This window comes from Nerophis lumbriciformis, linkage group LG01 (genome assembly GCF_033978685.3).
Source record: "Nerophis lumbriciformis linkage group LG01, RoL_Nlum_v2.1, whole genome shotgun sequence".
Taxonomy (NCBI): Eukaryota; Metazoa; Chordata; class Actinopteri; order Syngnathiformes; family Syngnathidae; genus Nerophis; species Nerophis lumbriciformis.
In genome coordinates, this window is record NC_084548.2 from 64,044,943 (window position 1) to 64,069,984 (window position 25,042).

The 25,042-nt window shown below is 37.3% G+C and overlaps 1 protein-coding gene across 4 annotated transcripts in view; it reads right to left on the reverse strand.

The window, feature by feature from the left end:
* Nucleotides 1–18,331, reverse strand: part of LOC133571100 (uncharacterized) — a 62,516-nt gene extending 44,185 nt beyond the window's left edge. For 3 of the 4 annotated variants that reach the window (XM_061924196.2, XM_061924189.2, XM_061924162.2), the window contains exon 1: nucleotides 17,838–18,331. The gene's annotated coding sequence lies outside the window, so the exon portion shown is untranslated. The remainder of the gene's footprint in view (nucleotides 1–17,837) is intronic. The other variant, XM_061924205.2, reaches the window with a different exon arrangement.
* Between the last annotated feature and the right edge of the window lie 6,711 nt (nucleotides 18,332–25,042).

Below are 25,042 nucleotides of genomic sequence, written 5' to 3' on the forward strand. Positions count from 1 at the left end.
AAGCAAAGTGTGTGTTGTAATTACAACAATCAAAGTGTGCCTTGTAATTATAACAATCAAAGTGTGTGTGTTGTGATTACAACAAGCAAAGTGTGGGTTGTGATTACAACAGGCAAAGTGTGTGTTGTGATTACAACAAGCAAAGTGTGCCTTGTAATTAGAACAGGCAAAGTGTGTGTTGTAATTACAAAAAGCAAAAGGTGCCTTGTAATTACAACAAGCAAAGTGTGTGTTGTAATTACAACAAGCAAAGTGTGTGTTGTAATTACAACAAGAAAAGTGTGTGTTGTAATTACAACAAGCAAAGTGTGTGTTGTAATTACAACAAGCAAAGTGTGTGTTGTAATTATACCAAGCAAAGTGTGTGTTGTAATTACAACAAGAAAAGTGTGTGTTGTAATTACACCAAGCAAAGTGTGTGTTGTAATTACAACAAGCAAAGTGTGTGTTGTAATTACACCAAACAAAGTGTGTGTTGTGATTACAACAAGCAAAGTGTGTGTTGTAATTACAACAAGCAAAGTGTGCCTTGTAATTGCAATGAACAAAGTGTGTGTTGTAATTACAACAAGCAAAGTGTGTGTTGTGATTACAACAAGCAAAGAGTGTGTTGTAATTACAACAATCAAAGTGTGCCTTGTAATTACAACAATCAAAATGTGTGTTGTAATTACAACAAGCAAAGTATGTGTTGTAATTTCAACTAGCAAAGTGTGCGTTGTGATTACAACAAGCAAAGTGTGTGTTGTGATTACAACAAGCAACGTGTGTGTTGTAATTATGACAATCAAAGTGTGCCTTGTAATTACAACAGGTAAAGTGTGTGTTGTGATTACAACAATCAAAGTGTGTGTTGTAATTACAACAAGCAAAGTGTGTGTTGTAATTACAACAAGAAAAGTGTGTGTTGTGACTACAACAATCAAAATGTGCCTTGTAATTACAACAATCAAAGTGTGTGTTGTGATTACAACAAGCAAAATGTGTGTTGTGATTACAACAAGCAAAGTGTGTGTTGTAATTACAACAATCAAAGTGTGCCTTGTAATTACAACAATCAAAGTGTGTGTTGTGATTACAACAAGCAAAGTGTGGGTTGTGATTACAACAGGCAAAGTGTGTGTTGTGATTACAACAAGCAAAGTGTGCCTTGTAATTAGAACAGGTAAAGTGTGTGTTGTGATTACAACAATCAAAGTGTGTGTTGTAATTACAACAAGCAAAGTGTGCCTTGTAATTAGAACAGGCAAAGTGTGTGTTGTAATTACAACAAGCAAAAGGTGCCTTGTAATTACAACAAGCAAAGTGTGTGTTGTAATTATGACAATCAAAGTGTGTGTTGTAATTACAACAAGCAAAGTGTGTGTTGTGATTACAACAAGCAAAGTGTGTGTTGTAATTACAACAAGCAAAGTGTGTGTTGTGATTACAACAAGAAAAGTGTGCGTTGTAATTACAAAAAGCAACGTGTGTGTTGTAATTACAACAAGTAAAGTGTGTGTTGTGATTACAACAAGAAAAGTGTGCGTTGTAATTACAACAAGCAAAATGTGTGTTGTGATTACAACAAGCAAAGTGTGTGTTGTAATTACAACAATCAAAGTGTGCGTTGTAATTACAACAGGCAAAGTGTGTGTTGTAATTACAACAAGCAAAGTGTGTGTTGTGATTACAACAAGCAAAGTGTGTGTTGTAATTACAACAAGCAAAGTGTGTGTTGTTATTACAACAAGCAAAGTGTGTTTTGTAATTACAACAATCAAAGTGTGCCTTGTAATTATAACAAGCAAAGTGTGTTTTGTGATTACAATAAGCAAAGTGTGTGTTGTGATTACAACACGCAAAGTGTGTGTTGTAATTACAACAAGAAAAGTGTGCGTTGTAATTACAACAAGAAAAGTGTGTGTTGTAATTACAACAAGCAAAGTGTGTGTTGTAATTACAACAAGAAAAGTGTGTGTTGTGACTACAACAATCAAAGTGTGCCTTGTAATTACAACAATCAAAGTGTGTGTTGTGATTACAACAAGCAAAATGTGTGTTGTGATTACAACAAGCAAAGTGTGTGTTGTAATCACAACACAGTGTGTGTTGTGATCACAACAAGAAAAGTGTGCGTTGTAATTACAAGAAGCAAAGTGTGTGTTGTGATTACAACAAGAAAAGTGTGTGTTGTGACTACAACAAGCAAAGTGTGTGTTGTGATTACAACAAGCAAAGTGTGTGTTGTAATTACAACAAGCAAAGTGTGTGTTACTTTGTGTTGTATTACTGTTTATTAGTAAATATTCCTCTTTAAATGAGTTGTATTACTTTTAATTAGTGAGTTGTGTGTCAACATGATGAGCACTGCACAGGTGTGCCTATGAACAGGTGAGCAGGTGTATGTCATGTGACATGTGTGAGGTCCAGCTGGGTTAATCCTAACCAATCCTAGCTTAGTTAGTGTCATGGCTGCTGCAAGGTAAACATAGATCACCATGACTCTGTAAGCCGGACATGACTCCAAAATATGACAAGTCAGGAATTAGACTCTCCACCTTGTCCTTCACTCACACAACTGTGTGTTTGTGAGTGACAACAACAAACACACACATTCAATGCACAACACAACTGTGGTGTGAATGAATGACAACAACAAACACACACATTCAATGCACACACAACTGTGGTGTTTGTGAGTGACAACAACAAACACACACACATTCAATGTACAACACAACTGTGGTGTTTGTGAGTGACAACAACAAACACACACATTCAATGCACACACAACTGTGGTTTCTGTGAGTGACAACAACAAACACACACACATTCAATGTACAGCACAACTGTGGTGTTTGTGAGTGACAACAACAAACACACACATTCAATGCACACACAACAGTGGTGTTTGTGAGTGACAACAGCAAACACACACATTCAATACACACACAACTGTGGTGTTTGTGAGTGACAACAACAAACACACACATTCAATGTACACACAACTGTAGTGTTTGTGAGTGACAACAACACACACATTCAATGCACACACAACAGTGGTGTTTGTGAGTGACAACAGCAAACACACACATTCAATGCACACATAACAGTAGTGTTTGTGAGTGACAACAACAAACACACACATTCAATGGACACACAACTGTGGCATTTGTGAGTGACAACAACAAACACACACATTCAATGCACACACAACAGTGGTGTTTGTGAGTGACAACAACAAACACACACATTCAATGCACACACAACTGTGGTGTTTGTGAGTGACAACAACAAACACACACATTCAATGCACACACAACTGTGGTGTTTGTGAGTTACAACAGCAAACACACACATTCAATGCACACATAACAGTAGTGTTTGTGAGTGACAAAAACAAACACACACATTCAATACGCACACAACAGTGGTGTTTGTGAGTGACAACAACAAACACACACACATTCAATGTACAACACAACTGTGGTGTTTGTGAGTGACAACAACAAACACACACATTCAATGCACACACAACTGTGGTGTTTGTGAGTGACAACAACAAACACACACACATTCAATGTACAACACAACTGTGGTGTTTGTGAGTGACAACAACAAACACACACATTCAATGCACACACAACAGTGGTGTTTGTGAGTGACAACAGCAAACACACACATTCAATACACACACAACTGTGGTGTTTGTGAGTGACAACAACAAACACACACATTCAATGCACACACAACAGTGGTGTTTGTGAGTGACAACAGCAAACACACACATTCAATACACACACAACTGTGGTGTTTGTGAGTGACAACAACAAACACACACATTCAATGTACACACAACTGTAGTGTTTGTGAGTGACAACAACAAACACACACATTCAATGCACACACAACAGTGGTGTTTGTGAGTGACAACAGCAAACACACACATTCAATACACACACAACTGTGGTGTTTGTGAGTGACAACAACAAACACACACATTCAATGCACACACAACAGTGGTGTTTGTGAGTGACAACAGCAAACACACACATTCAATACACACACAACTGTGGTGTTTGTGAGTGACAACAACAAACACACACATTCAATGTACACACAACTGTAGTGTTTGTGAGTGACAACAACAAACACACACATTCAATGCACACACAACAGTGGTGTTTGTGAGTGACAACAGCAAACACACACATTCAATACACACACAACTGTGGTGTTTGTGAGTGACAACAACAAACACACACATTCAATGGACACACAACTGTGGCATTTGTGAGTGACAACAACAAACACACACATTCAATGCACACACAACAGTGGTGTTTGTGAGTGACAACAACAAACACACACATTCAATGCACACACAACTGTGGTGTTTGTGAGTGACAACAACAAACACACACATTCAATGGACACACAACTGTGGTGTTTGTGAGTGACAACAACAAACACACACATTCAATGGACACACAACTGTGGCATTTGTGAGTGACAACAACAAACACACACATTCAATGCACACACAACAGTGGTGTTTGTGAGTGACAACAACAAACACACACATTCAATGCACACACAACTGTGGTGTTTGTGAGTGACAACAACAAACACACACATTCAATGGACACACAACTGTGGTGTTTGTGAGTGACAACAACAAACACACACATTCAATGGACACACAACTGTGGCATTTGTGAGTGACAACAACAAACACACACATTCAATGCACACACAACAGTGGTGTTTGTGAGTGACAACAACAAACACACACATTCAATGCACACACAACTGTGGTGTTTGTGAGTGACAACAACAAACACACACATTCAATGCACACACAACTGTGGTGTTTGTGAGTTACAACAGCAAACACACACATTCAATGCACACATAACAGTAGTGTTTGTGAGTGACAAAAACAAACACACACATTCAATGCACACACAACTATGGTGTAAATGAATGACAACAACAAACACACACATTCAATGCACACACAACAGTGGTGTTTGTGAGTGATAACAATAAACACACACATTCAATGCACACACATCTGTGGTGTTTGTGAGTGACAACAACAACAAACACAAATTCAATGCACAACACAAAAGTGTGCGGCTGACATTTGAGCGGTTGTATCATTCTTTGACATTGTGTTGATTGTTGCATTTATGTACCACTGAAGTGTGATTGTCACCAGCACCAGTGTGACGTCACAAAGTTGTGTAGTGTGTCACGTCAAGAGGAAAAGTGTGCATTGATTTCATTCCAAACATGCTGTCCCCACAAAGGTGTGAGTCAAAGTGTGATTGTGTATTTTTTGTGGTGTGGCAGCAACATGTCAGCAGCAAGCAAGACAAGTGTCCAGGTCTCCATGGACAGACCATAGCCAGGTCTCAATTTAAAGACCATAGCCAGGTCTCCATTTACAGACCATGGCCAGGTCTCTATGGACAGACCTTGACCAGGTCTCCATTTACAGACCGTGGCCAGGTCTCCATGGACAGGTCTCCATTCACAGATCATGGCCAGGTCTCCATTTACAAACCAAGGCCAGGTCTCCATGGACAGACCATGACCAGGTCTCCATTTACAGACCATGGCCAGGTCTTCATGGACAGACCATGGCCAGGTCTTCATGGACAGACAATGGCCAGGTCTCCATGGACAGACCTTGAGACCATGGCCAAGGTCTCCGTGGACAGACCTTGACCAGGTCTCCATTTACAGACCATGGCCAGGTCTCTATCGACAGGTATCCATTTACAGACCATGGCCAGGTCTCCATAGGCAGACCATGGCCAGGTCTCTATGGACACGTCTCCATTTACAGACCATGGCCAGGTCTCCATAGGCAGACCATGACCAGGTCTCCATGGACAGGTCTCCATTTACAGACCATTGTCAGGTCTTCATGGACAGACCATGGCCAGGTCTCCACGGAGAGACCATGGCCAGGTATCCATGGACAGACCATGGCCAGGTCTCTACAGACAGACCGTGGCCAGGTCTCTATGGAGAGACCATGGCCAGGTCTCCATGGACAGACCTTGAGACCATGGCCAAGATCTCCGTGGACAGACCATGGCCAGGTCTCTATGGACAGACCGTGGCCAGGTCTCCACGGAGAGACCATGGCCAGGTCTACTTGGACAGACCATGGCCAGGTCTCCATGGACAGACCTGGAGACCATGGGCAAGATCTCCGTGGACAGACCATGGCCAGGTCTGCCTGTGTCGATCTGAGTGCCTTTGAGTGCCACACAATGCGTCTAGACGGTCTGGGAGGTTTTTGTCCTGACTCACATTCATAGTCTGCACTCCATAAAGATTTTTCCATCAAAGAATTTTTCAAGTGAAACATTTGATTGGCGCTGAGAAGAAGACGAGTGAAAGAGTGAAGAGAAGGAAGGTCACAACACATCTTTCAAATACAACTGCAGAGGAAATAAAAGTGAAAATCATTTCAAGGGTGTTCTCGAGCGAGTGACATCATTTTATTGTTCTGCAGCTAGTGACATCACTGTATTGTTCTCTAGCTAGTGACATCACTCTATTGTTCTGCAGCTAGTGACATCACTTTATTGTTATCTAGCTAGTGACATCACTTTATTGTTATCTAGCTAGTGACATCACTTTATTGTTCTGCAGCTCGTGACATCACTGTATTGTTCTCTAGCTAGTGACATCACTTAATTGTTCTGCAGCTAGTGACATCATTTTTTTTGTTCTGTAGCTAGTGACATCACTTTATTGTTCTCTAGCTTGTGACATCACTTTATTGTTCTGCAGCTAGTGACATCACTGTATTGTTCTCTAGTTAGTTACATCATTTTGTTGCTCTGCAGCTAGTGACATCACTTTATTGTTCTGCAGCTAGTGACATCACTGTATTATTCTCTAGTTAGTTACATCATTTTGTTGTTCTGAAGCAGGTGACATCACTTTATTGTTATCTAGCAAGTGACATCACTTTATTGTTCTGCAGCTCATGACATCACTTTCTAGCTAGTGACATCACTTTATTGTTCTGTAGCTAGTGACATCACTTTATTGTTCTGCAGCTCGTGACATCACTGTATTGTTCTGTAGCTAGTGACATCACTTTATTGTTCTGTAGCTAGTGACATCACGTTATTGTTCTGCAGCTCGTGACATCACTGTATTGTTCTCTAGCTAGTGACATCACTTTATTGTTCTGTAGCTAGTGATATCACTTTATTGTTCTCTAGCTCGTGACATCACTTTATTGTTCTACAGCCAGTGACATCCCTGTATTGTTCTCTAGCTAGTGACATCACTTTATTGTGCTGCAGCTAGTGACATCACTTTATTGTTATCTAGCTCGTGACATCACTTTATTGTTCTGCAGCTCGTGACATCACTCTCTAGCTAGGGACATCACTTTATTGTTCTGCAGCTAGTGACATCACTTTATTGTTATCTAGCTAGTGACATCACTTTATTGTTCTGCAGCTCGTGACATCACTCTCTAGCTAGTGACATCACTTTATTGTTCTGCAGTTAGTGAAATCATTTTATTGTTCTGCAGCTCGTGACATCACTCTCTAGCTAGTGACATCACTTTATTGTTCTGCAGTTAGTGAAATCATTTTATTGTTCTGCAGCTCGTGACATCACTCTCTAGCTAATGTCATCACTTTATTGTTCTGCAGTTAGTGACATCACTTTATTGTTCTGTAGCTAGTGACATCAATTTATTGTTCTTTAGCTAGTGACATCACTTTATTGTTCTGTAGCTAGTGACATCCCTTTATTGTTCTGTAGCTAGTGACATCCCTTTATTGTTCTGTAGCTAGCGACATCACTTTATTGTTCTGTAGCTAGTGACATCACTTTATTGTAATGTAGCTAGTGACATCACTTTATTGTTCTGTAGCTAGTACGGAGTACATGTACTTGCAGTAGGTACTTGTGCTGTGTGTACATTGATATAGAGTACATGTACTCATGTACTTGTGTGCACACTGATGTACAGTACATGTACTTGTGTGTACACTGACATAGAGTACATGAACTTGTTTACTTGTGTGTACACTGATATAGAGTACATGTACCTATGTACTTGTGTGTACACTGATATAGAATACCTGAATTTGTTTACTTGTGTGTACCCTGATATAGAGTACATCTACTTGTGTACTTGTGTGTACACTGATATACAGTACATGTACTTGTGTGTACACTGATACAGAGAACATGTACTTATGTACTTGTTTGTACACTGATATAGAGTACATGTACTTTTGTACTTGTGTGTACACTGATATACAGTACATGCGCTTGTGTACTTATGTGTACACTGACATAGAATACATGTGCCTATTTACTTGTGTGTACACTGATACACAATACATGTACGTGTGTACTTGTGTGTACACTGATATACAGTACATGTACTTATTTACTTGTGTGTACACTGGTATACAGTACATGTACTTGTGTGCACACTCATATACAGTACATGTACTTGTGTGTACACTCATATACATCACATGTACTGGTGTACTTGTGTGTACATTGATATAGAGTACATGTACTTGTGTGTACACTTTTATACAGTACATGTACTTGTGTATACACTGATCTAGAGTACACAGTACATGCAGTTTAGCATGGCTGAGGCAAGCATAAAGGTGCGTGCGCACACACACACACACACACACACACACACACACACACACACACACACACACACACACGTCTAAAAGCTGTGGGTGTCAGGGGTGAAAGGTCACCGACCCACATGGTGCATTAAGGTGCGGGGGAGGACAAGACGTGTCTTCATGGTGCACAGAAGGGAATGAAGGCCAAAGAAAAAGCTGGGAGACAAGTACAACACCAAAGATCTGAAACGTTCAAAACAACCTTTCAGTGCTCAAACATGACGCCATGTTGAAATATTATTATTACTATTTGTATTAATATTGTTATTATTATTACAAATATTATTATTATTATTATTATTAATATAATTATTACAATCATTATTATTATTACTCTGATTATTATTATAATTATTATTACAAATATTATTATTATTACCATGATTATTATTATTATTAGTACAATCTTAATTATTATTACAAATAATTGTTATTATTATTATTACTATGATTAATATTATTATTATGAATATTATTATTATTTGTATTACTGTGATTATTATTATTACAAATATTATTATTATTACTATGATTATTATTATTATTACTATGATGATGATTATTCTTATTTTGATAATTAGTATTATTACTCTTATTATTATTACTATGATTATTAGTATTACGATTATTATTATTACAATGATTATTAACATTACTACGATTATTATTTTCATTACTATAATTATTATTTTTACTACAATTATTTGTATTATTATTATTATTATTATTACTATGATTATTATAATTACTACTATTATTATATTACTATAATTATTATTATTACTACTATTATTATTTTTTTTTAATTATTATTACTGTGTATATTATTAATACTAAGATTAGTAGTATTAGTAATATTATTATTATTACTACTGTGATTATTATTAGTATTACAATTATTATTATTATTACTATGATTTTTTTTTTATTACAATTATTATTATTATTACTACAATTATTATTATTACTACGATTATTATTAGTATTACTATGAATATTATTCTTATTATTATGAATATTATTATTACTCTGATTATTATTATTACTACTATGATTATTAATAATACTATGATTATTATTATTATTATTATTATTTTGATTATTATTATTATTATTATTATTATTATGAATATTATTATTTTTACAAATATTATTATTCTTACGAATATTATTTATATTTTTTATTTTTACGGTTATTATTATTACCATGATTATTATGATTATTACTATGATGATGATTATTATAATTTTGATGATTATTATTATTACTATTATTATTATTATTACTATAATTACATTATTGTTGATATGATAGTTATTATTATCATTACTATGATTATTATTATTATTACGTTTATTATTATAATTACTATGATCTTTCTGTGTGGAGTTTGCATGTTCTTCCCGTGACTGTGTGGGTTCCCTTTGGGTACTCCGGCTTCCTCCCACCTCCAAAGACATGCACCTGGGGATAGGTTGATTGGCAACACTAAATTAGCCGTGTGCAACCCGAGGGTCCCTGGTTCAATCCCCACCTAGTACCAACCTCGTCATGTCCGTTGTGTCCTGAGCAAGACACTTCACCCTTGCTCCTGATGGGTGCTGGTTAGCGCCTTGCATGGCAGCTCCCGCCATCAGTGTGTGAATGTGTGTGTGAATGGGTAAATGTGGAAGTAGTGTCAAAGCGCTTTGAGTACCTTGAAGGTAGAAAAGCGCTATACAAGTACAACCCATTTATCATTTATTAAGTTGGCCCTAGTGTGTGGATGTGAGTGTGAATGTTGTCTGTCTATCTGTGTTGGCCCTGCGATGAGGTGGCGACTTGTCCAGGGTGTACCCCGCCTCCCGCCCGATTGTAGCTGAGATAGGCTCCAGCGCCCCCCGCGACCCCGAAGGGAATAAGCGGTAGAAGAAGAAAAAATTGACTATGATTATTATTATTACAATTATTTGTATTATTATTATGATGATTATTATTATTACAATGATGATGATTATTATTATTACTACGATGATTATTAATATTATTACTATGATTATTATTATTTTTGCGATTATTATTATATTATAACATTGATTATTATTAGTATTACTATGATTATTATTATTATTACAATGATTATTATTACTACAATTATTATTTGTTTTACTAAGATTATTATTATTATTACTATAATTATTATATTTATCTTCATGATTATTATTATTATTATAAATATTATTATTACTACACATATTATTATTATTATTATTACTATGATTGTTAGTATTACTACTATGATTATTATTATTTTTATAAATATGATTATTGTTATTGCTGCTATGATGATGAATATTATTATTATTATCACTATGATTATTATTATTACAATTATTATTATTATTACTACAATCATTATTATTATTAATATTATCATTATTATTACTATGATTATTATTATTATTACTATGAATATTATTACAATTATTATTACTATAATTAGTATTATTATTATGGTGATTATTATCATTATGATTATGATTATTATTATTACTATGATGATTATTATTACTATGATTATTTCTATTATTTTTATGCTTATTATTATTACTCTAATTATTATTATTGTTACTACGATTATTATGAAGTGAAGGTCATGTGATGATGACAGGTCATGACGATGTAAGAAGTGAAGGTCATGTGGTGATGACAGGTCATGATGATGCAAGAAGCAGATTGCGTGAAGAGATTCTTTCTGCTCCTGATATCGACCATGTAGAAGTTATTTTGGACGTGGGTGTGTAGTTGTGTGTAGTTGTGTGTGTGTGAGTGTGTGTGTGTGAGTGTGTGTGCCTTGAAGTGCAAGAAATATTCCAAGAAGTGTTCTTTCTGCGGTGGACGTGTAGGTGTGAGAACACTGGGGTGAAGTCTACGTCTTTAAGAAGGAGGATTTCACTTTTTTCTTCACAACAAACACCTTTGTGGGATTGTTTGCACACTCCAACAAGAAAGTGTGCGTCTTTAAAAAAGGGTATTTCACCTTTCTTCACAACAAACACCTTTGTGGGATTGTTCAACAACAAAGTGTGCGTCTTTAGAAAGGAGGATGTCACCTTTCTTCACAACAAACATTTTTGTGAGATTTTTTGCACACTTCAACAACAAAGTGTGCGTCTTTACAAAGGAGGATGTCACCTTTCTTCACAAAAAACACCTTTGTGGGATTGTTCAACAACAGAGTGTGCATCTTTAGAAAGGAGGATGTCACCTTTCTTCACAAAAAACACCTTTGTGGGATTGTTTGCACGCTTCAAAAACAAAGTGTGCGTCTTTAAAAAGGAGGATGTCACCTTTCTTCACAACAAACAGCTTTGTGGGATTGTTCAACAACAAAGTGTGCGTCTTTAAGAAGGATGATGTCACCTTTCTTCACAACAAACACCTTTGTGCGATTGTTCAACCACAAAAAGTGTATCTTTTGAACGCGGGCTCCCATCGTGATCACGTCTCCACTTGAGAGAGATCCTGTTGAAAAGATCTTGTCACTTTTGAGGAGGGTGCAGACGGAGCACATTTCAAACCCTGATCTTTGGGTCAAAGGTCAAAGGTCAAAGGAGCGTGTCCTGCTCCATGTGTGCCTCTGCAAAAATAGACCTCTTGAAGGGTCAGAACTGTACGCTACTTTGTATTAGAAATGGCGTAGTTCTTATGGAGTCTTCTGACAGATATACCTGTCAGTGACAACCATACACTACTTTGCATTAGAAATGGCAACATGCATGTGCATGTACGAGCCAGTCTGCCCCACAACAAGAGGATAAAGGAAAGGAAGGAGCTTATTGACTACAAAGCAAAGCACTTTGGGTACATTTCTACCATATATAAAGTTGGGGAAAATGTCACAAAAGGTGCCTTTAGGACAGCAGCAATAGAATCAAAACTGTGTTCCTTTTGGAGTTTGTGGGTTGTTGAGTAGATCCAAATACACTTTAGTAGTCCCAACAATGTAACAACCTTGTAAAAACTGTCTAAAACCCTTACAATAACTGTGTAACAACACTGTAACAACATTGTAACAACTGTGTAGCAACATTGTAAGTGTTACAGCTGTGTAACAACAGTGTATCAACAGTGTAACAACATTGTAACAACTGTGTAACAACTGTAAGACAACTTGCAACAACTGTGTAACAACAATGTAACAGCATTGTAACAACTGTGTAACTTATATAGTAACAGCATTGTAACAACTGTGTAACTTATATAGTAACAGCATTGTAACAACTGTGTAACTTATATAGTAACAGCATTGTAACTGTTACAACATTGAAACAACTGTTTAACAACATTGCAACAACAGTTGTACACTGTGTAACAACAGTGTAACAGCAGTATAGCAACAATGTAACAACATTGTAATCACAGTGTAACAAGTGTTTACAACATTGTAAAAACTGTGTAACATTGCAACAACTTTGTAAGTGTTATGACTATGTAACACATGTGTAACAACAGCGTAACAGCAGCGTAAGTGTTACAACTGTGTAACAACATTGTAAAAACTAACAACACTGCAGCCACTTTGTGTTACAATTGTGTACCCACTGTGTAACAACACTGTAACAACATTGTAACAACTGTGTAACCTATGTAGTAACAACATCGTAAGTGTTACAACATTGAAACAACTGTGTAACAACATTGTAAGTGTTACAGCTGTGTAACAACAGTGTAACAACATTGTAACAACTGTGTAACAACTGTAAGACAACTTGCAACAACTGTGTAACAACAATGTAAAAACTGTGTAACTTATATAGTAACAGCATTGTAACAACTGTGTAACTTATATATTAACAGCATTGTAACTGTTACAACATTGAAACAACAGTGTAACAACATTGCAACAACATTGCAACAACAGTTGTACACTGTGTACCCACTCTGTAACAACAGTGTAACAGCAGTGTAACAACAATGTACCAACATTGTAACCACAGTGTAACAACTGTTTACAACATTGTAAAAACTGTGTAACATTGTAAGTGTTACAAGTATGTAACACATGTGTAACAACTGTGTAACAACATTGTAAAAACTAACAACACTGCAGCAACATTGTGTTACAATTGTGTACCCACTGTGTAACAACAGTGTAACAGCATTATAACAACTGTGTAACCTATGTAGTAACAACATCGTAAGTGTTACAACATTGAAACAACTGTGTAACAACATTGTAAGTGTTACAGCTGTGTAACAACAGTGTAACAACATTGTGTACCCACTGTGTAACAACAGTGTAACAGCATTATAACAACTGTGTAACCTATGTAGTAACAACATCGTAAGTGTTACAACATTGAAACAACTGTGTAACAACATTGTAAGTGTTACAGCATTGTAACAACTGTGTAACTTATATAGTAACAGCATTGTAACTGTTACAACATTGAAACAACTGTGTAACAACATTGCAACAACAGTTGTACACTGTGTACCCACTGTGTAACAACAGTGTAACAGCAGTGTAACAACATTGTAACAGCAATGTGCCAACAGTGTAACAACATTGTAACAGCAATGTACCAACATTGTAATCACAGTGTAACAACTGTTTACAACATTGTAAAAACTGTGTAACATTGCAACATTGTAAGTGTTATAATTATGTAATACATGTGTAAAAACAGTGTAACGGCAGTGTAAGTGTTACAACTGTGTAACAACATTGTAAAAACTAACAACACTGCAGCAACATTGTGTTACAATTGTGTACCCACTGTGTAACAACAGTGTAACAGCAGTGTAACAGCATTGTAACAGCTGTGTAACAATAGCGTACCAACATTGTCATTACAGTGTAACAACTGTGTAAAACATTGTAAAAACTGTAACATTACAACACACTGTAAGTGTTACAATTGTGTACCCACTGTGTAACAACAGTGTAACAGCAGTATAACAACGTTGTAACAGCTGTGTAACAACAATGTACCAACATTGTAATTACAGTGTAACAACTGTGTACAACATTGTAAAAACGGTGTAACATTGCAACATTTTAAGTGTAACAACTGTGTAACAACATTGTAACTACAGTGTAACAACTGTGTAAACCATTGTAAAAACTGTGTAACAACATTGTAAGTGTTACAATTGTGTACCCACTGTGTAACAGCAGTGTAACAACAGTGTAACAGCAGTGTGGCAACATTGTAACAGCTGTGTAACAATAATATACCAACTTTGTAATTACAGTGTAACAACTGTGTACAACATTATAAAAACTGTGTAACATCGCAACACCATTGCAACAACAGTGTAACAGCAGTGTAAGTGTTACAACTGTGCAACAACATTGTATGTGTTACAACTATGTTAAAACAGTGCAACAACATTGTAAGTGTTACAACTGTGTTACAACAGTGCAACAACATTGTAAGTGTTACAACTGTGTTACAACTGTGTTAAAACAGTGCAACAATTGTGTAACAACAGTGTAATAACTGTGTACAACATTGTAAAAAGTGTGTTACAACTGTGTTAAAACAGTGTAACACCTGTGTACCAACAGTGTAACAGCAGTGTAACAACGTTGCACCAGCTGTGTAAAAACAATGTACCAACATTGTAATTACAGTGTAACGAATGTGTACAACATTGTAAAAATGGTGTAACATTGCAACAACATTGTAAGTTTTACAATTATGTAACAACTGTGTACCAACAGTGTAACAGCAGTATAAGTGTAACAACTGTGTAACAACTGTGTACCAACATTGTAAAAACTGTGTACCAACATTGCAACAACATTTTAAGTGTTACAATTGTGTACCCACTGTGTAAAAATAGTGCAACAGCGGTGTAACAACATTGTAACAGCTGCGCAACAATAATGTGCCAACATTGTAATTACAGTGTAACAACTGTGTACACCATTGTACAAACTGTGTAACATTGTAACAACAGCGTAACAACAGCGTAACAGTAGTATAACAACACTGTAGCAACAATGTAACAACAATGTACCAACATTGTAACCACAGTGTAACATCTGTGTAAAACATTGTTCAAACTGCGTAACATTGCAACATTGTAAGTGTTACAACTGTGTGCCCACAGTGCAACAACAGTGTAACATCAATTTAACAACATTGTAACAGCTGTGTAACAACAATGTAACAAATTTACAATTACAGTGTAACAACTGTGTACAACATTGTAAAAACTGCAACATTGCAACATTGTGAGGTTTACAGTGATGTGACAAGTGTGTAACAGCAGTGTCACAGCAGTGTAACAACGTAACAACAGTGTTACAACATTGTGACAACATTGTAACAATATTGTAACAACATTGTAAGAACATTGCAACAACATTATAAGTGTTACAATGATGTAACAACAGCGTAACAGTAGTATAACAACACTGTAACAACAATGTAACTACAATGTACCAACATTGTAATCACAGTGTAACACCTGTGTAAAACATTGTCAAAACTGCGTAGCATTGCAACAACATTGTAAGTGTTACAACTGTGTGCCCACCGTGTAACAACAGTGTAACATCAATTTAACAACATTGTAATAGCTGTGTAACAACAATGTAACAACTTTATAATAACAGTGTAACAACTGTGTACAACATTGTAAAAACGGCAACACTGCAACATTGTGAGGGTTACAGTGATGTGACAAGTGTGCAACAGCAGTGTCGCAGCAGTGTAACAACGTAACAACAGTGTAATAACAGTGTGACCACATTGTGACAACATTGTAACAATATTGTAACAACATTGTAAGAACATTGTAACAACATTGTAAGTGTTACAATGATGTAACAACAGCGTAAAAACAGTGTAACAGTAGTATAACAACACTGTAACAACAATGTAACAAAAATGTACCAACTCTGTAACCACAGTGTAACACCTGTGTAAAACATTGTCAAAACTGGGTAGCATTGCAACAACATTGTAAGTGTTACAACTGTGTACCCACCGTGTAACAACAGTGTAACATCAATTTAACAACATTGTAATAGCTGTGTAACAACAATGTAACAACTTTAAAATTACAGTGTAACAACTGTGTACAACATTGTAAAAATTGCAACATTTTGAGGGTTACAGTGATGTGACAAGTGTGTAACAGCAGTGTCGCAGCAGTGTAACAACGTAACAACAGTGTAACAACAGTGTGACAACATTGTGACAACATTGTAACAACTGTGTAACAACAATGTAAAAAGTGTGTGACAACATTGCAACAACATTGTAACAACATTGTAACAACAATGTAAAAAGTGTGTAACAACATTGTAAGTGTTACAACTGTACAACAACTGTGTAACAACATAACAACCCTACGGTGCGTGTCTATGTTGTCTCCAATCACAAATACGTTCAGCTGTAAAATAGAATCTTCACATTGTGTAACAACGCAAAACAATGTACAATAAATGTGTTCTCCTTTCACATCTTTCATTATTGTGAAGTGTTCACAACTTCAATTGAAGTGAACTTGATGCACCCGCACATCTTCATCTCACTTCTTTTCCAAATAGTACAAACGTCATCAATGTTCTCCAAATCTCTCCTGTCCCCCCGACCCCCCCCCCCCCCTACCGACTAGCCCCTACCCCCAGTCCCGGTCCTCCTCTCGGGCCCCTTGATATCTTGATATCTTTGCACCGCGGCTATTTCAGCCCAGTGCTCTAATTCTCAAAGTCCTGTTCAGCCTGACTGATGCTCTCTCTCTCTCTCTCTCTCTCTCTCTCTCTCGCTCTCTCTCTCTCTCTCTCTCTCTCTCTCTCTCTCTCTCTCTCTCTCTCAGTCACACTCACTCTCTTGTTCACACTCTCTTGGTTATTCACCACCACGCACCTACAGACACACACACACACACACACACACACACACACACACACACACACACACACACACGCTCCCACGCATGCACACGCACAAACATTCAAAATTTGTGACACACATGCACTGCCTCAGTCTTACACACACAAACACACACATATTCATACACACACACACACACACACACACACACACACACACACACACACACACACACACACACACACACACACACACACACACACACACACAGAGAGAAGAGGAAGCAGGGGGTGACAGGTGACATACCTGGCCAGGTGTCTAAGTGTTGCTCCCTCTGGAGAGTTTCATTGCAGCACTTTGGCAGCAGCACATCAAAATATCCACTTTGCCTCTTTAACACTCAGCCAGTCTTCTCTTCATCCTCCTTCTCTCTCTCTATAAACCCTCTTTGCTCCCTCGCTTGATTGCCCTCTCTCTCTCTCCCTAGCTCCCTCGCTCGCCCTCTCTCTCTCTCTCTCTCTGTCTCTCTCTCTCTCTTTCCCTGCCAGAGGATTCTCTCTCTCTATCTCACTTGATCTCAACACCCTCCCTCTCCTCACTCCTGCCTTATTCAGAGCAAGTGACACTTTCTGACTTCCTGCTGCTGCTTCCTGCCAAGGCCACAATAATTCTACCTGCTATGGCCACTATAATTCTACCTGCTATGGCCACTATAATTGTACCTGCTATGGCCACTATAATTCTATGGCCATTATAATTCTACCTGCCATGGCCAATATAATTCTACCTGCTATGGCCACAATAATTCTATGGCCACACTAATTCTACCTGCTATGGCCAATATAATTCTATGCCCATTCTAATTCTACCTGCCATGGCCAATATAATTCTACCTGCCATGGTCACTATAATTTTATGGCCATTATAATTCTACCTGCCATGGCCAATATAATTCTACCTGCTATGGCCAATATAATTCTATGGCCACTCTAATTCTACCTGCCATGGCCAATATAATTCTACCTGCCATGGCCACTATAATTCTATGCCCACTCTAATTCTACCTGCCATGGCCAATATAATTCTACCTGCCATGGCCACTATAATTTTATGGCCACTCTAATTCTACCTGCCATGGCCAATATAATTCTACCTGCCATGGCCACTATAATTCTACCTGCCATGGCCACTATAATTCTATGCCCACTCTAATTCTACCTGCCATGGTCACTATAATTTTATGGCCATTATAATTCTACCTGCCATGGCCAATATAATTCTACCTGCTATGGTCACTATAATTCTACCTGCCATGGCCACTATAATTCTATGGTCACTATAATTCTACCTGCTATGGTCACTATAATTCTACCTGCCATGGCCACTATAATTCTATGGTCACTATAATTCTACCTGCCATGGCCACTATAATTCTACCTGCCATGGCCAATATAATTATACCTGCTATGGTCACTATAATTCTACCTGCCATGGCCAATATAATTCTACCTGCTATGGTCACTATAATTCTACCTGCCATGGCCAATATAATTCTACCTGCTATGGTCACTATAATTCTACCTGCTATGGCCACTATAATTCTATGGTCACTATAATTCTACCTGCCATTGTCACTATAATTCTATGGTCACTATAATTCTACCTGCCATGGCCACTATAATTCTACCTGCCATGGCCACTATAATTCTATGGTCACTATAATTCTACCTGCTATGGTCACTATAATTCTACCTGCCATGGCCACTATAATTCTATGGTCACTATAATTCTACCTGCCATGGCCACTATAATTCTACCTGCCATGGCCAATATAATTATACCTGCTATGGTCACTATAATTCTACCTGCCATGGCCAATATAATTCTACCTGCTATGGTCACTATAATTCTACCTGCCATGGCCAATATAATTCTACCTGCTATGGTCACTATAATTCTACCTGCTATGGCCACTATAATTCTATGGTCACTATAATTCTACCTGCCATTGTCACTATAATTCTATGGTCACTATAATTCTACCTGCCATGGCCACTATAATTCTACCTGCCATGGCCACTATAATTCTATGGTCACTATAATTCTACCTGCTATGGTCACTATAATTCTACCTGCCATGGCCACTATAATTCTATGGTCACTATAATTCTACCTGCCATGGCCACTATAATTCTACCTGCCATGGCCAATATAATTATACCTGCTATGGTCACTATAATTCTACCTGCCATGGCCAATATAATTCTACCTGCTATGGTCACTATAATTCTACCTGCCATGGCCAATATAATTCTACCTGCTATGGTCACTATAATTCTACCTGCTATGGCCACTATAATTCTATGGTCACTATAATTCTACCTGCCATTGTCACTATAATTCTATGGTCACTATAATTCTACCTGCCATGGCCACTATAATTCTACCTGCCATGGCCACTATAATTCTATGGTCACTATAATTCTACCTGCCATGGCCACTATAATTCTACCTGCCATGGCCAATATAATTATACCTGCTATGGTCACTATAATTCTACCTGCCATGGCCAATATAATTCTACCTGCTATGGTCACTATAATTCTACCTGCCATGGCCAATATAATTCTACCTGCTATGGTCACTATAATTCTACCTGCCATGGCCACTATAATTCTATGGTCACTATAATTCTACCTGCCATGGCCAATATAATTCTACCTGTTATGGTCACTATAATTCTACCTGCCATGGCCAATATAATTCTACCTGCTATGGTCACTATAATTCTACCTGCTATGGCCACAATAATTCTATGGTCACTATAATTCTACCTGCTATGGTCACTATAATTCTACCTGCTATGGCCACTATAATTCTACCTGCTATGGCCACTATAATTCTACCTGCTATTATGGCCACAATAATAAATACATTTTACACTATATTCATATGAATTCATTCATTCATCACCCCAAACACTGTTACTCTACACTATGTTCATGTGAATTCATTCATTCATCACCCCAAACCCTTTTAATCTACACTTTGTTCATATGAATTCATTCATCACCCCAAGCAGTTCATTTACACTATGTACATATAAATTAATTCATTCATCACCCCAAGCCGTTAATTTACACTATGTTCATATGAATTTCCTCATTCATCACCCCAGACGCTGCTTATCTACACTATGTTCATATGAATTCATTCATTCATCACCCTAAACGCTGCTAATCTACACTGTTCATTTGAATTCATTCATTCATCACCCAATTACTGTTAATCTACACTATGTTCATATGAATTCATTCGTTCATCACCCAGAACGCTGTTCATCTATACTGTGTTCATATGAATTCATTCATTCATCACCTTAAACACTGTTAACCTACCCTATGTTCATATGAATTGATTCATCACCCCAAGCAGTTAATTTACACTATGTTCATATTAATTCATTCATTCATCACCCTAAACGCTGTTAATCTACACTATGTTCATATAAATTCATTCATTCATCGCCCAAATACTGTTAATCTACACTATGTTCATATAAATTCATTCATTCATCGCCCAAATACTGTTAATCTACACTATATTCATATGAATTAATTCATTCATCGCCCCAAATGCTGTTAATCTACACCGGTGACGTGCGGTGAGGTTGATGGCTGGTGAGGCACTGACTTCATCACAGTCAGATTTACAAACATATGAACCCTAAAGAGTATCTTATTCACCATTTGATTGGCAGCAGTTAACGGGTTATGTTTAAAAGCTCATACCAGCATTCTTCCCTGCTTGGCACTCAGCATCAAGGCTTGGAATTGGGGGTTATTAAATCACCAAAAATGATTCCCGGGCGCAGCGCCGCTGCTGCCCACTGCTCCCCTCACCTCCCAGGGGGTGATCAAGGGGATGGGTCAAATGCAGAGGACAAATTTCATTACACCTAGTGTGTGTGTGACAATCATTGGTACTTTAACTTAACTTTAACTTTACACATACAAACTGTAGCACACAAAAAAAGCACATTTAATTAAAAAAAACGTTATTATGGTCTTACCTTTACTTATTGTGTCCTTGGGCAAGACACTTCACCCCTTGCTCCTGATGGGTGCTGGTTAGCGCCTTGCATGGCAGCTCCCGCCATCAGTGTGTGAATGTGTGTGTGAATGGGTAAATGTGGAAGTAGTGTCAAAGCGCTTTGAGTACCTTGAAGGTAGAAAAGCGCTATACAAGTATAAACCATTTATCATTTATTTATAACTAAAGCCCTCACTTAAACTTTCCACGTGCAAGATTGAATCTATTTAAAAAAGTGTAACCGAGGGTTTATAAATGTCGCCTATACTGTATGAAACTACAAAATAACAAACACGGAGGCTCCAGTTTACACGAGGACCACTTTATTTACCTTCTTTCAAAAACTTCCGCTCCACTCCAACGTGTCGTCACTTCCGCTCTTAGCGCCTTCAAAATAAGAGCTCAAGGCATATACTGTATAACAGCGCATAACAGGAACTTAACATCACAAAGAGGAAAGCCCATAAAAATAGGTTACAAAAGTTATTTAATAAGAAGCCAAAAAGTGCAAAAACAAAAATGTTCGTGTTGGAGGAGTTGTGAATTAGGTACACCTGCAGTCTGCAGGTGTACCTAATGTTGTGGCCCTGCAGTCATTCACAACTCCTCCAACACAACCATTATTGTTTTTGCACTTTTTGGCTTCTTATGAAATAACTTTTTTAAATAGATTCAATCTTGCACGTGGAAAGTTTAAGTGTGGGCTTTAGTTGATATAACAATTCTACGGCGGGGGTGCAGGAGGCAGGGCTACTGGAGCCTCAGCCAGTGCGTCTTTTGCAGCCGTTTTATGATCGCTCAGCACAAGAAATACTTTACACACATACAGTTGTTGACAAAATACACTGTACATTATATACCTCAGCTAACTAAACTATGGAAATGTATAATATAATTCATATAGCAATACAGTATCACTGTACAGCAGACCAGCAGTTAGCCGAGTCCGGAATCCATGTTGAGGCACTGAGTGACGTGCCTCAACTGGCTGCTGATCACCGCACCATCTCTTCTCAGTATTTGAACGGCAAATGTGAAAATTCAGCGATTTTGAATAAAAATAATCTAAAACTGGTGAAGTTAAATGGAAAATAACTTTATAGTATAATCACTGGATACATATAACAACTAAAAAAATTGTTTTTTCTTTTTACATTTTTTTCTTTCCATGGGCCTCACCTGCCTCTAGTGACTGCACGTCACTGGTGTAGGTGTGTGTCTATATGTTGTGTGTGTGTGTGTGTGTGTGTGTGTGTGTGTGTGTGTGTGTGTGTGTGTGTGTGTGTGTGTGTGTGTGTGTGTGTGTGTGTGTGTTCGCGTGTCTGTAGGCGTGTGTGTGTGTGTGTGTGTGTGTGTGTGTGTGTGTGTGTGTGTGTGTGTGTGTGTGTGTGTGTGTGTGTGTGTTCGCGTGTCTGTAGCTGTGTGTGTGTGTGTGTGTGTGTGTGTGTGTGTGTGTGTGTGTGTGTGTGTGTGTTCGCGTGTCTGTAGGTGTGTGTCTGTGAGTGTAAGTTTGTAGGTGTGTGTCCGTGTGTGTGTCTGTGTTTTTGTGCGTGTGTCTGTAGGTGTGTGTAAGTGTGTAGGTGTGTGTGTGTGTGTCTGTAGGTGTGTAGGTGTGTGTGTGTAGGTGTGTGTGAGCGTGTGTGTTTGTGTGGTTGTGTGTCTGTAGTAGTGTGTAAATGTGTAGGTGTGTCTGTGTGAGAGTGTGTTTCTGTGTGTGTGAGTGTGTAGGTGTGTGTGTGTGTGTGTGTGTGTGTGTGTGTGTGTGTGTGTGTGTGTGTGTGTGTGTGTGTGTGTGTGTGTGTGTGTGTGTGTGTGTGTGTGTGTGTGTTGTATTTCCAGCCTTATAAAAGTGCCCCCACTCTGGTCAACATATGAAATAACAAGTGTATGTAAGAAATTGAAATGCGCCCCCTTGGACCAAAATGTTATATATATATATATTTTTTTTTTTTTTTTTTTTATTTTTTTTTTATATATATATTTATATATATAAAATTTATAAATTTTTCTGAGGGAAGTCTCCTGAAGGAATCAATAAAGTACTATCCATCTATCTATATGTGTGTGTGTATATATATATATATATATATATATATATATATATATATATATATATATATATATATATATATATATATATATATATATATATATATATATATATATATATAGCCATACTGTAATAACTTGAAGTAAATAATGAAGATTAAAAATCAATTACAAACAAAAAATTCATTAAAAGCTTTTTTTACATTTGCATAGTACGTATATATTATTAATGTTGTAAATATAAATCTTTATAATATCTAGAGGGTGTTCCTAAAGAGGTAGGCATTATACTCAGGTCTCAGGAAGGTAGGAAAGACAAGCGTGTGTGTGTGTGTGTGTGTGTGTGTGTGTGTGTGTGTGTGTGTGTGTGTGTGTGTGTGTGTGTGTGTGTGTGTGTGTGTGTGTGTGTGTGTGTGTGTGTGTGTGTGTGTGTGTGTGATGATTACACATCACGTAGGTTGGTATCATTTCCTCTCTCCTTCCTGTCTCCCGTTTTCACTTCTCCATTCACGCCACCACGCCCTGACCTCCCAGACATGCAAACAGAAAAGGTCTCCTCATTTCTCCGCATGTTGGATCCCAGGATGTGGTTGTGGCTCGTGCAGCCCTTTGAGACACTTGTGATAAAGGGCTGTGTAAGTCAACTTTGATTGATTGACAGCGGGTGTCAGAAAGAGCACGGGGAAAAAGCATCGCTCACGTTTGAAGGCCAGCGGAGCTCCTTGCCGTCTGCGAGCCGTGAAGACACAAACAAAAATGTCACAAAGACTTTTCAAACAGAGTCTGAGGAAGCGGCGAGGGAGAAACTACTCAGTCAGCACGTTTGCCCCACATACAGTAAAACAGGCTTGTATACGCCACTGACAACTAAGAGAGTCAGAAGTATTCACGGCGCTCCACTTTTTCTGTTAGCGCTTTAATCCAAAATGGAATTCATTCATTCACATCGTTAGGACAATCAAAGCAACACAAGGTGGAAAATACAAAATCCAGGAATGAAATAGCAGCACGTTTGAGGTGAAACACGATAAAAGTAAGTAAGTGGATCAGTTTTTAGCCAGCTTTAATATGCTCACATGTGTGTGCAGCACGAGAGTGCACATGCACAAATATCAATTATCAATATAATAAAAAGTATGATAATAATAATAATAACAATAATTATAATAATGATAATAACAAACATTATAATAATACTAAAAATAATTATGATAGTAATAACAATAATAATACTAATAATAACAATGATAATAATAACAATGATAATAATAACAATAATAGTAACAATAATCAAAATAATTATAATAATAATAATAATAACAATGATAATAATATCAATAATAGTAACAATAATCAAAATAATTATAATA